Below are 14,651 nucleotides of genomic sequence, written 5' to 3' on the forward strand. Positions count from 1 at the left end.
TTTGCTTCTCAGACGACCTAGAAGCCCTGCTCTACATCCGACCATGCAGGGTGCTCCATCAGTGGCAACTGAAACGAGCTTTTCCCACGGTAGATCGCAACATTCTACATCTACATCTACATCCATACTCCGCAAGCCACCTAACGGTGTGTGGCGGAGGGTACCTTGAGTACCTCAATCGATTCTCCCTTCTATTCCAGTCTCGTATTGTTAGTGGAAAGAAGGATTGTCGGTATGCCTCTGTGTGGGCTCTAATCTCTTTGATTTCATCCTCATGGTCTCTTCTCGAGATATACGTAGGAGGGAGCAATATACTGCTTGACCCCTCGGTGAAGGTATGTTCTCGAAACTTCAACAAAAGCCCATACCGAGCTACTCAGCGTCTCTCCTGCAGAGTCTTCCACTGGAGTTTATCTATCATCTCCTGTAACGAAGTGCGCTGCTCTCCATTGGATCTTCTCTATCTGTTCTATCAACCCTATCTGGTTCGGAGCCCACACTGGTGAGCAGTATTCAAGCAGTGGGCCAACAAGTGTACTGTAACCCACTTCCTTTGTTTTCGGATTGCATTTCCTCAGGATTCTTCCAATGAATCTCAATCTGGCATCTATTTTACCGACGATCAACTTTATATGATCATTCCATTTTAAATCACTTCTAATGCGTACTCCCGAATAATTTATGGAATTAACTGCTTCCAGTTGCTGACCTGCTATATTGTAGCTGAATGATAAGGGATCTTTCTTTCTATGTATTCGCAGTACATTACACTTGTCTACATTGAGATTCAATTGCCATTCCCTGCACCATGCTTCAATTCGCTGCAGATCATCCTGCATTTCATTTTCCACGCACTTGGTGTCTTTGAGAGGATATGAATCAAGGAGTTTCTCCCTTACTACCAAGTTTGTGTGAACACCTCTAATAAATATGGTCAGCTGGGTTTTGTCCGATAAGTTGGTACTGTCATCTAATGCAATAGAAAACACCAAGTCTTTCTAAATGACATCCATTAATTGTTCCACAATATAACCTGACAAATATTCGATATGGCAAGTTATAGTGCGCCGCAACAGACTCAGACTTGCGAAAGAGGACGTCACATGACGAGTCAGCGTGACTATAGCGTCAAAGGGGGCTGGCAGCGCAGTTGAAGCAATGGCAAAAGACGGCATCTGACAATTAGCGAGCGGCTATGATGCACTGTGATGTTCTTCACTGCAACATGGGCCAGAGACAACGTATGGATGACTTCACGTGGGGAATTATTATCGGGAAACTGGACGATGGACGCTGTGTGATAATTGTAACTCAGAAGTTTGGTAATACCATCGGCCTAGTTTCATGTGTTTGGGATGCGTTCCGAACCACACTTGTTGCTGCCCAAAGGAACAGAGGTGATAGACCAAGGTCAACTACAACAGCAGATGAGCACAACTTTGCGATACAAGCAAGAAGGAATTGTCGTCAAACAGAGGGCTCAACTGTAACGCATTTAACAGGAATGCATGGAACTCATCGACTCCATAGAGGCAGCGGGTTGTCTCTGCCAGACGCCCAGTACAATGTGTTCCGTTGATAATCGCATTTCGGCGACACTGTTTCCTATGGTACTAAGAACATAGGGACAGGACCAAAGGTGTGTGTCCTTGCGTGCTCCTCTCGGCTGAGGGAGTATTCAGTTGAGTATTGATTCTGGACAGACTTCATGTGGCGGGATTTCGGAATAAGTAATGCACCCAGAAACATTGTCGAATATGATCGTGTTGATGGTCAAGGTGTTTTGTCGTGGTGAGGCATGATAATACATGTTTTTAGTGACGTCCAAATCTTTGTAATTGTAGCTCTGTACTCCTCCCCCTTACGCGTCTTTTCGGGGCTGCATTTGACCCTTACTTCATTTTCTTTGATCACAGTGCGCAACAATATCGAACAGTGTAGGTGAAGAGCTCTAGAGAGGATATTCGGCGAATGGACTGCCCAGCCACTGTTAATCTCTGGAAGCTTGCACATCTGTGCAACGCTGCACTCGCAACCAAAGGCATCGGTGCCCGGATGTGTTCTTTACTGCTTGAAAATGATAAAAGGTTACTCACGGAAGTGGAAGCAATGCAAAACACTTTCTTCAGTTACGAACGACTTTAGTATCATTGTGTATCAAATAGTCGTCAAGTCTAGATATTCCATGGTGAATACCTTTCGTTGCCTTGGACTTCTTGAATTACCTTACATTCATTGTTGTTAAAGTATGACTTTCAATAAAGGAGAAACTCGTGTTAAAAGACGATAAGCCATGACACTTCAAAGAGAGGCCAAGGGAGATAAAATTAATTTCGCCACATAAATGACTACGAAATTGTATCAACACTTATAGAACTGTAACTAAACACAGGAACTAGCGATTGGCAGCCAGTGATGAAGTGAAAGGAGAATGTCCGGAGGAAGGTAGATGGCGAAGGGGTCTGCATTGTGTCTGCCAGACACGAAATGAAGAATACTGATTGATTATATTGAGCAAAACACGTTGAACAAAACGAGTTTAGGAGAAGCTTTTAGGAAGATATGATAATCCGCATTTCAGATTTCTCACTGGAAGTCGCCAGAAGCAGAGCTTTTACATCACATATTTCCCATTGCATTGCGCATTGTTACTCGAAGAAAAGAGTGTGATAAACATGGCAGTATAAAATGATTATACCACATAACTATGAAATATTCCGCAATGAATACACATAAGCAAGACGAAAACCCTTATGGATAAATCTTAACCACGGACAAAATTTACGATCTCGAGGAAAATGGAAGAGAAACGAAGGTTCCGAAGAAATTGTAAATGAGGATGTGACGGAATTCTTCTGACGTGTTTGCTTACACTTCTTTCTCTCTGTTTAATCATTATCTTCTATGTTACCTGAAATATATATATTTAAAAGCTGTAATTGTGTGTTTTCTGTGAGTGCCATGCCCAAAGAGATTAATACCTCTGTGATACCAGAGGAACAAACAGTTGAAGAGCAGTAGAGCGTGATGGCGTGAGATTTTCTGGGCGTCATATGTATGAAGAGCCTTGACTTAAATGACTCAGTGACTAACATTTTGTAAAGTCGTATAGCATTGTTGGCTCAGGGATCTAACGACATCAATAGATCAGACGCTTTGAATTCATTCAGGCTAAAACACGAGAGCTTAAATTAAGGCACACAAATAACAATGCACACATAAGAGTCAATGCCGGATGTCACACCAAAGCCAAATTCCAAAACTACCCAAGCAAAACCGACATCCTAAATGACACTAAAGGGGCAAAGAAGAGAAAAATTTACTGTGGAACCAACGATCTGTTTATTCCACATCATACAGAATGTTAGAATAACAAGACAAAGAAATTCAACAGCAACGATAACCTAATTTTGACGAAGCACACTTCTATCAGTTAGATCTTTTTCATTTGAAATCTCTAGACCCAGCAACAGCTTCATTTACGCGAAATCGATAGGCAACTCAAGTAAGCCAGCCCTGCCTTACTTGTACACACTTAGCACAGCAAACCCGCACTTCTCTGTAGTGCCCGAAAACATGCCGCATCAACCCACTGTTCACTTCCAGCTACACTGCATAAGACTTCGTACGTAATGATATGGAGGGGTGGACTTCAGAGTGGTCTGGTAAGTTTCGTTGTAGGAAAGCTGGACAGGATCAGAAATGATCAGCTGACAACTTAATACAGTAAACAGAAGACTGTCGATTGTAGTTTGGGGGGGGGGGGGCGGGGACCAACCCTCCACTTTGCATTTTCTGAGAGGAGCCAATCAGCTGTTCCAAATCTCCTTTGTCTGAAACTAGAAGATTATAGACTAGGGAGGTGTCGTTCTCGCAATAAGCAAGACAGTGTTTTGGCAAAAAACATCTGCCTAGACGGGACCAAAGTCTCTCATTTACAGAGTGATCTAATCTTTCTGTTTGACCACTTCTAACTTCTGGATGAAGGTTGTTATGCTTCCTAGAAGTCGTACCCATGAAATATATGTCTTTGCTGCTGACTAAAATAACCTGACGACTTCCTAACATCAGGGGGGTTACAGTCCTACCTACACTAAACATGGAGTCCAGCCATTCTGTCGGTATCATCCCAGCTCCTCACATGACAATGCATGGTGTTTTACGACCTTCCAACTATTTGAACAAATGCTCAGTTTAAAACATTCATTCTTATATGGCTTCCTCCTTCCATTTGCAACCATCCGGCAACCTTCCGTGAAAGACTGGCACCTGGCCCAAGTAAAATGGTTTGCCAGCTGGCGCGCTTCTATTCGACCCTAAGCAGGACGAGGAGTACTTTGGCCAGATGTCCCTCTGCGTGTAAGAACAACTGAACACTGTTTCCCAGAATCACTCACATTCAAAACTCGGTCACACTCCCACCTCGATGACGGCTGTGCGGCTCACAACCGAAGTATCCCAAGAAGGAGCACTGATGTACCAGATCCAAGCATAAAGAGATATGGAAATATCTGTGCGAACCTGTGCACACTCTCGCAACAAAAAACTGCAGAGAATACCCATGCCCCGTTATTTCCACAATCCACCTACCTCTTCTTTCGAAATCTCTGACGTACTCTCCACAGTGGTTTGTAGGATATACTATACACCTTGGGTAACAAGACCTATTACAATTGATCGACGAAAGAAAGAATTACAAAAGCGTTCAGAGAAATTCAAGAATACAGAAATATGGGTCACGTGGTAATGAAATAATAGGAAGTGGAGGGCAGCTAAGCTCCATTGGCTCCAAAAAAATTTAACTACATCTACATCTACATACATACTCCGCAGTCCACCATACGGTGCGTGGCGGAGGGTACACAACTAGCATCTTCTCTCCCTGTTCCACTCCCAAACAGAACGAGGGAAGAAATGACTGCCTATATCCCTCTGTACGAGCCCTAATCTCTCTTATCTTATGTATGTGGTCTTTCCGCGAAGTATAAGTTGGCGGCAGTAAAATTGTACTGCAGTCAGCCTCAAATGCCAGTTCTCTAAATTTCCTCAGTAGCGATGCATGAAAAGAACGGCTTCTTTCCTCTAGAGACTCCCACCCAAGTTCCTGAAGCATTTCCGTAACACTCGCGTGATGATCAAACCTACCAGTAACAAATCTAGCAGCCCGCCTCTGAATTGCTTCTATGTCCCCATCATCATTGGAGAGCCTACTTCAACGTATAGCAAAATCGAAACAGCCTTCGGTGAAATTAAAAGAAAATGCATCAATATTAAGAGTACAAAGTGAATCTGTTGTTAAACGCACTGGAGAGAGCGAACAGCTCTGGCTCTGAGCACTATGGGACTTAAACATCTGAGGTCATCAGTCCCCTAGAACTTAGAACTACTTAAACCTAAGGACATCACACACATCCATGCCCGAGGCACGATTCGAACCTGCGACCGTAGCGGTCGCGCGGTTCCAGGCTGAAGCGCCTAGAACCGCTCGGCCACACCGGCCGGCAGAGCGAACAGCTGAAGAAAGACTCCACGAAGGATAGATCTGATGCGATTCAGGAAGGAAAGGGAGTCGATATGGAATATAAAGCGTATCTAGTATTAGAGAAAGAATTTAAGATCTCTGAGATATTTTTGCAGAACTTTCGAATATTTACAATCAAGTAAGACAAATGGGATAACATTGGAAGCTGAAGAAGGGAGTTGTAATTTGTGCTGCGGACGAGACTCGAACCGGGTCTTCTTGCTTACTAGGCAAATATGCCGACCATTACACTACAACAGCTGCACGGAGCGACCACTTCAAATACCTTCCCCAACACAAACTCGAATTCACATCTCCCCTTATATTGTCACTATTAGCAGGGCTGTGTTGGACGGGGTATTTGACGTGAGCTATGTTGGCAATAATGCTGTGGTGATGTAAGCGTCAGACTATCTGCTTCGTACGCAAAAAGACCTGGGTTCGAGTCCCAGCCGCAGTACAAATTTTAATTCACTACTTCAGCTTCCAACGTTATCGCAGGTAAATTAGAGACTTAAATGCCTCAGCGCAAATTTAATTTTAGACAAATAGGATAGATAACACATCTTCACAATTTCTGATCACTGTGGAAAAGCAGCAATCAAACGACTACTTAATTTGATATGTAAGACCAACATGAGTTTGCCGACATTGCAATAGACTTTCGGAAAAATATCACCCACACATTTCCAGAGATAACAAGGGCAGATAAATTATCTCACAATCAGCGTAATGCGCGCACTTGCTAGTTGATGACAAGAATAACATACAGAAAAATAGAAGAGAAAATTGAGGAACTGTGAGATGAAGATCAGATTGGCTTTAGAAAAGGTAAAGGAACGAGAGAAGCAGTTCTGAAACTGCGATTGATAACGGAAGTAAGACTTACGAAAATTCAGGAGTCGTTCATAGCACTGGTTGACCTGGAAGAAACCTTCGATAGTGTAAAATGGCACCAGACGTTCGAAAGTCTCAGGAAAGTAGGCGTAGGGTACAGGGAAAGTCGGTTAATGTACAGTACGTACAAGAAACAAGAAGGACCAATGAGATGGAAGACCAAGGACGAAGTGCAATGACGGAAATGAAAGAAAATACTGTGTAAAATGATATCAATGATCCGATTTGCTGATGACAACGCTATCCCAAGTGAAGAAGAATTACAATACGTCTAATGACAACAAAAAATGGATTGACGGTAAACCGAAGAAAGACGGAAGTAATGAGAAATAGGCGAAATGACAACTGATATAAATATAACATCTAAGAACGAAGTAAAGGAATCTTGCTCTTGGCGAAGGAAAATAACCTATGGTGGGCGTAACATGGAAGGATGAAAAGCAAACATCACAAAAAAGAAGTGATTTCTGGCCATGGGAAGTCTACTGGGATGAAACATCAGAAATTTCAAGAAGAAATTTCTGTTAAAGTACTTTTGCAGCAAAGTATTGTATGGTAATGAATCTTGGACTGTGGTCAAACTGAAAAGAAGAGAACCGAATCGTTTGAGATGTGGTTCCATAGAAGGACAATGAGGGTTAGGTGGACTGACAAGGTAAAGAATGAGGAGTTTTCCACAGAATAGGCGTGGTAAGGAAGTTATGGAAAACGACGACAAAAAGGAACAGGGTGACAGGTACAATGTTACATGTATATTACCGTCAAAATATTGTAGCTGCATAGAAAGGAAACGTCCTAGGCTGAAGTAACTATTCTAGCGTTGTCATTCTTTATATAATTTCGCAAGGGTGGAAGCACTGTATTAGCAAACATTTGTTACTTTTCTTGCAATGGCTGTCTCGTTGTCTAGGGTGTCGGTTCCTGTTTATGCTTTCCAATTAATAGTTTCAAGACTTCAGTTTCAGAAATATAGATGGATTATTTTTGCTTTTTGACATCATAAAATTCTTGCCACATTTTATAACACCACTTGTTAAATAAATGCATTGTGCAACATTTCAGCGCAACACAAAGATCTTGATAGTTACACTAACTAATGTCGATAACAGCTGAAACTAGTATGACGAATTTGTCCGCTGATATTTCTGTAAATATCACGTACATAGCTTCCAGATCCTTCTAGAGCAGGATGTAGTTCAAATGAAATTTATTATGACTTCCGTGTTTGAAATTATTTTTCAGGTGTAATTTACAATTTTTTTTCTAGAAGTACTTATCTCTATAAAGATTTATGTGCCTAATAATTGATAATGAAGGTTGTAAATTTTGACATGAAAAACTCGGCTATCTGTCTGTATATATGTCGACTGAACTATCGATAGTAAAATTAGAAACTATAAATGAAAACATAACTTTTTTACATAAAAACTAAAGAGTAGTAATCTCAATTTCACTGTAAAGTTATTTTTGACTCATTTAAGTTGACAATCATGAGTACTAATTTTCATGGTTTAAGATAGATACTGTAAAATTGATGGATATGGAAAATAAATTTATATTTTCAGAAAATTGGTTTTTTGTGATAAAATATATACGAAATTATCCTTAGGTACGGAGTATATAGTATAAGTATAAAAAGGAACTTAAGTCAGGCTAAAATTTATTCAGAGTCGAACATTTCAAACGAAGTACGGAAATTCTGAGGAGAAAGATTTATTGCACAGAACATGCGTAAAGACGTCACGGAACAACTTTTCTGGTATGTGAGGAAGTTCTAGCAAGTAAAAATTGTAGCGAAAGAGACAGGTTGAAATATATACACCAAATAATTGAGGACGTAAGGTGCAGATGCTACTCGGAGATGAAGTGGTTGACCCAGGAGTTAAATTCGTAGCGGGCCGCAACTAGCCAGTCAGAAGGCTGATAAAAAATCAAAATAAAAAGCTGCTGCACAAATCCCGAGACGCAAGTGGATTTGTGTGACATTCAGGGATACAACTGGAACGCCTGATCGTAATGGGTGTCGGAAACCCAGACGATCCGTTACTTGGACTACCGAGTGTGCTGACAGCGTCTGCAGATCCGCCGCTGCAACACTTGCTAAAGGCCGCCGTCTTAAGGCCTGGCCAGACAGAATCCGGCCTGCCGCTGCGACGGACGGCGCAGCAGTGGGCCGGACCAGTCAGCGGCCAGGGACGCCACACAGGCAACGGCCGGCCGGCCACAGCGACTCCTGATGCGTCAGCTGTGTTACATTGTGGAAGGGGCCGAAACCCATTATTAAGCTTGCATGCGTAGTGCGATTGTCTTGCGTTAGACGATCTGGAATCTTCACGCAGGACACGTTATCTTTGTGCGAGTTTTTTTTATTTTTTATTTTTATTTTTTTAATTGCAGAAATGAGTAGCTTGCACTAGCGATACGAAATGGCACCAAGAAGAGGAGATGTTCGGTGCACGACATTGATAACAAGAGAGAAAGCTTAGGAGAATAAAATCGTCTGTGTATTGATCGAGAGTCTGACGAAGATAGGTTCTTCAAATATTTTCGTATGTCGCGAGAATGTTTCTAGGAAATGCATCGCCTGATAAAAAGGTAGCACCGAGAAGTGCACAACGAACTGGAGAAAGCCAATTGATACAAGGCACAGACAAGTCGTTTGTTTGAGGTTTTACCGTTTGTGGCCTCTTTGTGCTTGAAATAGAAGTCATATAAATTATTCCATTTCAGTTTTGCTGTATCATATGAAAGGTTCGGCGGAAGAAAGTGCTATCCCACAACGTAGTTACGAGTGGAGTGATAAATTTATCTGCAGTGTTTACGAATACAGCAAACGATAGTAACATCTAGTTCCATATGTCCCGCTAGAGAGAACTTTCTACTTAATTGATTGTTTTGTTTCATTGTATTCATAACATTGTCATTGAATTTAAACAAACATATCTTTGGTCGTTAACTTATCTATTCGTTCTATCAGCATAATTGATTTTAATCTTTTCCAGATACTTGACTACAGGCGACAGTCACCAGACCATAGCTTTTTCTTTTCGGTTAGTACGTTCAACAGTCTCAGATATTGTGAAACAAATGTGCCAGGCAATATGGACTGTTCTACAACCCAAGTATTTACCTACTCCTACAACAGAGATGTGGAAGAAATCTGAAGAAGGATTTATAGAACTGGGAGTCTCCGAATTGCCTTGGAAGCACAGACGGAAAGGCTATCAGGTTAAAGTGCCTGAAGGATAGTGGATCCCAGTTCTTCAGTTACAAAGTTCTTTTCGCTAGTTCTCCTGGCGATCGTTGATCCATACTACCGAGTTTACAGTAGTTGATATTGGAAGTTATGACGTCACAGTGACAACACTATTCAGCTTTCTATCAACAGTATATCGAGGACAAAAGTATTGTACCCTCCAAATCAGGATCGCGTGTATCATACAAAAAGTTGTATTCTCACACCTCTTCTATACGTCTTTCTGTGTGCATGCACTACGAGCTACAAGACAAAAACCGCCTCACGCCGCTGCTTCCAGTCTGACAACAGAACAGTTGAGTGGGCCACAGTGGCAGGCAGCCGCTCCGGCTTGAGGCGAATCTGTAATCTGTGACAACCCAGCGTCGTCCGGTGCGGCAAGCCGCGTGCCGGTGCGTCAGAGCCGCACTCTGTGTGACCGCCGCCATACAGTAACGAGCGATTCAACAGTGCAACCTGCCGGATGCTGTTCAAGGCCACAGGCCGGACGGCCAGGCCGCATTCTGTCTGGCCAGGCCTTTAGGTAAGGCGCAGGTGGTTGGACGGGTTGCGTCGCCTTGCTGCACTGCATGGCTTACATCAGGCTTTGGACTGGCTGCACTGCGTAATTGCTGGGACCTCTTCTCAAAGGCGGCTCCCACCCTCAACCCGCCACGACGTAGCCGAGAGCGCGGCCATCGGCGTGTGTCCGACGGACACTCTGTTACTTGAGGTGTACAACCGTTGTTCCAGTCAGAGACATTTCTCCGTACATTTACTGTATGATTAAATGATGATGGCGTCCTCTTGGGTAAAATATTCCGGAGGTAAAATAGTCCCCCATTCGGATCTCCGGGCGGGGACTACTCAAGAGGACGTTGTTATCAGGAGAAAGAAAACTGGTGTTCTACGGATCGGAGAGGGGAATGTCAGATCCCTTAATCGGGCAGGTAGGTTAGAAAATTTGAAAAGGGAAATGGATAGGTTAAAGTTAGATATAGTGGGAATTAGTGAAGTTTGGTGGCAGGAGGAACAAGACTTTTGGTCAGGTGAATACAGTGTTATAAATACAAAATCAAATAGGGGTAATGCAGGAGTAGGTTTAATAATGAATAAAAAAATAGGAGTGCGGGTTAGCTACTACAAACAGCATAGTGAACGCATTATTGTGGCCAAGATAGACACAAAGCCCATGCCTACTACAGTAGTACAAGTTTAAATGCCAACTAGCTCTGCAGATGATGAAGAAATTGATGAAATGAGATAAAAGAAATTATTCAGGTAGTGAAGGGAGACGAAAATTTAATAGTCATGGGTGACTGGAATTCGTCAGTAGGAAAAGGTAGAGAAGGAAACATAGTGGGTGAATATGGATTGGGGGGAAGAAATGAAAGAGGAAGCCGCCTTGTAGAATTTTGCACAGAGCATAACTTAATCATAGCTAACACTTGGTTCAAGAATCATAAAATAAGGTTGTATACCTGGAAGAATACTGGAGATACTAAAAGGTATCAGATAGATTATATAATGGTAAGACAGAGATTTAGGAACCAGGTTTTAAATTGCAAGACATTTCCAGGGCAGATGTGGATTCTGACCACAACCTATTGGTTATGAACTGCAGATTGAAACTGAAGAAACTGCAAAAAGGCGGGAATTTAAGGAGATGGGACCAGGATAAACTGAAAGAACCAGAGGTTGTAGAGAGTTTCAGGGAGAGCATAAGGGAGCAATTGACAGGAATGGGAGAAAGAAATACAGTAGAACAAGAATGGGTAGCTCTGAGGGATGAAGTAGTGAAGGCAGCAGATGATCAAGTAGGTAAAAAGACGACGGCTAATAGAAATCCTTGGGTAACAGAAGAAATATTGAATTTAATTGATGAAAGGAGAAAATATAAAAATGCAGTAAATGAAGCAGGCAAAAAGGAATACAAACGTCTCAAAAATGAGATCGACAGGAAGTGCAAAATGGCTAAGCAGGGATGGCTAGAGGACAAATGTAAGGATGTAGAGGCTTGTCTCACTAGGGGTAAGATAGATACTGCCTACGGGAAAATTAAAGAGACCTTTGGAGAGAAGAGAACCACTTGTATGAATATCAAAAGCTCAGATGGCAACCCAGTTCTAAGCAAAGAAGGGAAGGCAGAAAGGTGGAAGGATTATATAGAGGGTTTATACAAGGGCGATGTACTTGTGGACAATATTATGGAAATGGAAGAGGATGTAGATGAAGATGAAATGGGAGATAAGATACTGCGTGAAGAGTTTGACAGAGCACTGAAAGACCTGAGTCGAAACAAGGCCCCGGGAGTAGACAACATTCCATTGGAACTACTGATGGGTGAGCCAGTCATGACAAAACTCTACCATCTGGTGAGCAAGATGTATGAGACAGGCGAAATACCCACAGACTTCAAGAAGAACATAATAATTCCAATCCCAAAGAAAGCAGGTGTTGACAGATGTGAAAATTACCGAGCTATCAGTTTAATAAGTCACAGCTGCAAAATACTAACGCGAATTCTTTACAGACGAATGGAAAAACTGGTAGAAGCGGACCTCGGGGAAAATCAGTTTGGATTCCGTAGAAATGTTGGAACACGTGAGGCAATACTAACCTTACGACTTATCTTAGAAGAAAGATTAAGGAAAGGAAAACCTACGTTTCTAGCATTTGTAGACTTAGAGAAAGCTTTTGACAATGTTAACTGGAATACTCTCTTTCAAATTCTGAAGGTGGCAGGGGTAAAATACAGGGAGCGAAAGGCTATTTACAATTTGTACAGAAACCAGATGGCAGTTATAAGAGTCGAGGGGCATGAAAGGGAAGCAGTGGTTGGGAAAGGAGTGAGACAGGGTTGTAGCCTCTCCCCGATGTTATTCAATCTGTATATTGAGCAAGCAGTAAAGGAAACAAAAGAAAAATTCGGAGTAGGTATTAAAATTCATGGAGAAGAAATAAAAACTTTGAGGTTCGCCGATGACATTGTAATTCTGTCAGAGACAGCAAAGGACTTGGAAAAGCAGTTGAACGGAATGGATGGTGTCTTGAAAGGAGGATATAAGATGAACATCAACAAAAGCAAAACGAGGATAATATAATGTAGTCAAATTAAATCGGGTGATGCTGAGGGGATTAGATTAGGAAATGAGACACTTAAAGTAGTAAAGGAGTTTTGCTATTTAGGGAGTAAAATAACTGATGATGGTCGAAGTAGAGAGGATATCAAATGTAGACTGGCAATGGCAAGGAAAGCGTTTCTGAAGAAGAGAAATTTGTTAACATCGAGTATAGATTTAAGTGTCAGGAAGTCGTTTCTGAAAGTATTTGTATGGAGTGTAGCCATGTATGGAAGTGAAACATGGACGATAACCAGTTTGGACAAGAAGAGAATAGAAGCTTTCGAAATGTGGTGCTACAGAAGAATGCTGAAGATAAGGTGGGTAGATCATGTAACTAATGAGGAGGTATTGAATAGGATTGGGGAGAAGAGAAGTTTGTGGCACAACTTGACTACAAGAAGGGATCGGTTGGTAGGACATGTTTTGAGGCATCAAGGGATCACAAATTTAGCATTGGAGGGCACCGTGGAGGGTAAAAATCGTAGAGGGAGACCAAGAGATGAATACACTAAGCAGATTCAGAAGGATGTAGGTTGCAGTAGGTACTGGGAGATGGAGAAGCTTGCACAGGATAGAGTAGCATGGAGAGCTGCTTCAAACCAGTCTCAGGACTGAAGACCACAACAACAACAACAAGGGAGAAAATGGCGATCAGCAACAACAGCAAGACCTACAGTGGAATGCTGTATAAAAGCATTATGTCAGGCTGAGACTCGCTTGAGTAAACGCTAGGAAATTTAATTCACTCACGTAATAAGTGGCTCTCAATGCACTCGTTCGATCAGTTCTAGAATGTTGCTCGTTACTCAGAGATCCCTGCCAGAGAGGATAAGTAGCACAGATGCATAAATTGAAAGAATAAATAACGGAGAGGTACACTGTTAAAATACGGAAAGTGGGCGTTGCAAGAATAGTAATGCACACACCTAGTGAACACAACTCGGAAACCAAAGAAACTGAAGACTCTACCGGGTCTAGACATGCTTCCTGCAAAATTTTCAGGAACGTAACACAAAAACGAGGAGAATACGTTGGCAACGCTGAAACGAAGGCACACTTCCTCGAAGCGTAGGTTTATTACGCAGTAGAGATGTGGAACGGGATGCGGCTCTCCCTCTTTTGTTTTGCTCACAATGTCCCATCGGCTGTAATCCATGCATCAAAAGGCAGCAAACAATGAAGAACTGACAGCACTGCTGTAGTTGACAGGTGAGATTAACAGGTGACAGTAGTCACCATTCAGTGCTCAGTCAATACAAATGCGCCAAACCTAAAAGCTACATTTTGCATGGTATGTAATAAACAAGACAAAAAGAATGTCGCAAGGAGCTTATTACCGGACTTGGTGGAGTATTTAATTTATCCCTCTTGGCAGAGGTATGTAACTTATCAATAAGAAAGAAAACCCTCAAAGTCTGTTTGATTACCAGTCAATGAGGATATTACCAGCTGTGTTCAAATCCCTGAAGGACATTGTTCACGATCGAAGGACTGAATATTTAATCATACTAATTCAAATATCAATCAAGCTTTCATAAACACTGCAGCATGAACACTAAACTAATTATTAATTAAGGTAACTGATGACCAAAGGTATGCCAAGGAGAATCATGAGTCGACAGTATAGGCACTAAAGAGGTTTGGCAAAAATTTTGATACCATCAACTTGGAATGACTATTTGGAAAAATGAGGCAGCTAACTTGAAGTATATTTGAGAGACAAGCAGCAGCTTGTGGGAAGCAAATGTCATCTTGGAAGAGAATTCTTTTAAGAATACCACTCGGGTCAGTCCTCGGCCTTTTATTGTTTTCTGTGTATGCTAATTACGTCTCGTCGGTTATGTTCTCTGATGTGTCGGCAGCTGGGCCAACA

The sequence above is a fragment of the Schistocerca serialis genome, chromosome 8 (assembly GCF_023864345.2).
Source record: "Schistocerca serialis cubense isolate TAMUIC-IGC-003099 chromosome 8, iqSchSeri2.2, whole genome shotgun sequence".
Classification (NCBI taxonomy): domain Eukaryota; kingdom Metazoa; phylum Arthropoda; class Insecta; order Orthoptera; family Acrididae; genus Schistocerca; species Schistocerca serialis.